Below are 3011 nucleotides of genomic sequence, written 5' to 3'. Positions count from 1 at the left end.
ACTCACACAAATGATGCTGCAGAAGCAGCCTAGGAAGTTTAAGCTCATTAGTGCATTGGAAGCTTGTTTATAGCACAACTGATTTGTAAGGCAGCCCCTTTTTGGGACTCGATTCAGAAGCATCAACTGTAGTTTGAGACTCCAGTTCATACTTTGTGTGCTAAGAACTTGTATCCTGCCTTCTGTCCACTTCAAAGGATAGCCTCCAATGGCTCCAGTCTCATCCTCTTTGTCCTCAAGGGGTACAAAGTACTTCAGAGCAGCAACATAGTGGGGATAGTTCATTTGATGGGGACTATCTGGCACTCCCAAACTGAAGTGGACTGTAGCAGGCTCTCCTACGGAGAGCCCCCCTGCGTGTGGACACATTTATGCTTTTGCTAATAAAGACTGAGTACTGCCAAAAAAGTTATGGAGTTTAAGTCAGGCCTAAAAAAAGAAAAAAATCCTAAAGTAGAATTAGTGAAAACCCACTACAATGGCTATTTAAAAAAAGAGACTATAAACCTTTAAATGGGTCTTAAAAAAGAAGACAAAATTAGCATAGAAGTTTTCTTTTTCCTTTCCCAGGGGATGTCTTAAACATTTGTAAAATAACAAAAAAAACCCCCAAGACTTTTCTAAAGAGAAGGAAGGGGAAAGCTCACCTTTTTCTATTACAGAGGATTTCTTGAGCACCATACTTGAGCTACTGATACATCTACCACAGCTTTTATAGCCTGGTCTTTAATTAGTAGCCCTCTCCTTGTAATTTCCTAATCAAGCCAATCTGGGGGAGGCAGACTTTCAGCTTGACAACAATGGGGCTGGGCCATGAACAGCTAACCTGAAGTTTTTGTGTGAGATTGCCCATCAGTTCTGCAGCTTGCACACATTTAATTTTAGGGCACATCAGTGAATAGCCCTGTTGAGTTCACTGAGGTGTTTAGTTAAGTCTGTACAGGGTCACGGTCCAACTTTCCTGATTTTCAGAAGAGGACCATTCAAACATCCCTCCTGGTATACAGCCTCCGGGCACAGATGGCCTCCCCCAAGTCAGAGCTGCAACAATAAACTGAGGGGTTAACAGCCTTTCTCTTTGGCATACTTAGATAGGGATGATCCTGCTGAGTAGGGGACTGGGCTAGATGACCTCCTGAAGTCCCTGCCAACCCTACTCTTCTATGATCTTTATGATTAACCTCTTCACCCAGCTCTGTAATGCTTTTCTAACAGTTCTCATTTATGTAAATGAAGCATAAATACGGAGGCAGATCTGAAGAGCTGGTCGGCAGCAAACTCCTGAGTTACATGTGTAAAGATTTTAGTAAACCCAATGTGCTGACTCAGACACAGATGTACAATACATACAGCCACAGAAAAAGCTGGAGAAGCCCTGACCCATATGAATGAGCATGTGCAGTCGATTTTGTAAGGAGCAACAGTGCCATCTGCAGGCACTGGCTCTCTGTGTGCCTGCAAGTGAGAGATCTTGTGGCTCCAGGTTTCTCAAACTCTGGCAGAGGAGGAGCACTGGAGAAGTTACCATGTGAACCCCTATTCTGCCACTGGTAATCATGCTGACACTTCCTTTGCCCTTGAGCACAGAGTACCCATCCTCTGTCTAGAATTGCCTTCATTTCAGATCTCAAAGCATCCCTGGGGAAAGCAACATTGGGAAGAAGGTGAAGTTTGTAGCATTTTTCCATGCAGTGCAATGGGGAACATGGAGAAGAGGCCATCCCCATACGACTGTGGAGCCCTCCATAGGTGCAGAAAGCACTCTGGGGTCCATGGACAAGTTTGGGAATCACTGCAGTGGCATCAGTGATGAGCACAAATCCTCTGCTTAGGTATTTTGTCCTGGATACTTGTGAAACAGGCTAGTGCCCTGCATGACTGAATGCTCCAGTCACCCTCAACCTTTCAGACCTAGGGGTGATGTATGGTCTGCTCACTCAGGTTTAAAACATCTGTTTCTGTCTCTCCCATTCTGTGATCACTTTGTGCCAGGGGGCTGCTAACCCACCCCACGAGGTCTCAGAGGGATCATATGGAGTCTGGGGGTGGGTATGATGGCTGCTGTAGGGGGCTGTGAAGGTGGCAGAGGTGAAAGGAGTAGGATTCTCTGCTTTCATACATGGCTGTGGGCATGGCTTTTTTTATACCATTTCCTCCTGCAGATCTGGAGCAGAGGCTCTGACTAGTGAAGCTGCAGTTAAGCAGTGCAGTTCGGCAGGTACCTAACTGTCAGCACAGGCTTAAAAGCATTTTGCTCAATGCAGGAGAGTCTCTTTCTGTATAATCTTGTTTCCATTTTCTACCGTGGCCATTTTGTTGTTGCAATTACAGTTGCTACAAATGTAGCCGATCTGATGAGGAGTCACTTGGGGCACACTTTTAGGTCATAAATAGAATGACTAGGGCTTCTGTTCCCTGGAGGCGCCTGCCTGGAGGTATGTACAAGTCCCTGGAGGGGAGCGCACATCCCTTTGTACATCCACCCCGTGCCGAAGGCTGTCGGTCATGGTCATGCCGGAGTATCTGACTCTCACGTCTGACTTTTAATCTTCAAAAAAGCACTTTACAGAGATTAAATCTCAGGACACAATCTGCAGCCTGGCAGAGACCGGGCCGCGTAAGCAGGGCGCGCGAGGCCCAAGTCCAGCTCTGGGGTCGGGGTCAGACACGTCTCTAGCCCCAGAGCCCAGGGCGGCGAGGCAGGCGGGCGAGCGAGGCCGATGGCTTTGCTGGGGCGGCCCAGGCGCTTGAGCAGGACGTGCACCGGGAATGGATGTGGTCTCAGCAGCCCGGACACCCGCGCGGGGCCGGGCCGGCCTAACACCGCCAGGGCAGGGCAGGCGGGACCCCCAGAGCCTCCGGGGCTGCCCGCGCTCACCCACCTGCTCCGCGCGGCTCTTCCCGGCGCCGAGAGCGGCGGGGGCAGCCCGGGGGCGAAAGGCAAAGCGGGGACCCCTGCGCCCCGGGCCGAGGGGGGGGGGAGGGGGAGGGGGCGAGCGAGGTCCCGCGCG

General features: G+C 50.1%; 1 protein-coding gene and 1 long non-coding RNA gene across 2 annotated transcripts in view; one reads left to right on the top strand and one right to left on the bottom strand.

The window, feature by feature from the left end:
* The window catches only part of LOC109294606, a 7905-nt gene extending 7203 nt beyond the window's left edge, over positions 1–702 (bottom strand). Inside the window, exon 1 of the long non-coding RNA XR_002096581.1 lies at positions 648–702. This is a non-coding gene — a long non-coding RNA (uncharacterized LOC109294606). The remainder of the gene's footprint in view (positions 1–647) is intronic.
* MYBL2 (MYB proto-oncogene like 2) overlaps positions 1–3011 on the top strand; it is a 34373-nt gene that overhangs the window by 9419 nt on the left and 21943 nt on the right. The window lies entirely within an intron of this gene.

Source organism: Gavialis gangeticus, unplaced genomic scaffold, assembly GCF_001723915.1.
Source record: "Gavialis gangeticus isolate Ggan-Ray unplaced genomic scaffold, GavGan_comp1, whole genome shotgun sequence".
NCBI classification, from domain to species: domain Eukaryota; kingdom Metazoa; phylum Chordata; order Crocodylia; family Gavialidae; genus Gavialis; species Gavialis gangeticus.
The sequence above is the reverse complement of the archived record's forward strand: the minus strand, read 5'-3'. Positions and strand labels throughout refer to the sequence as shown.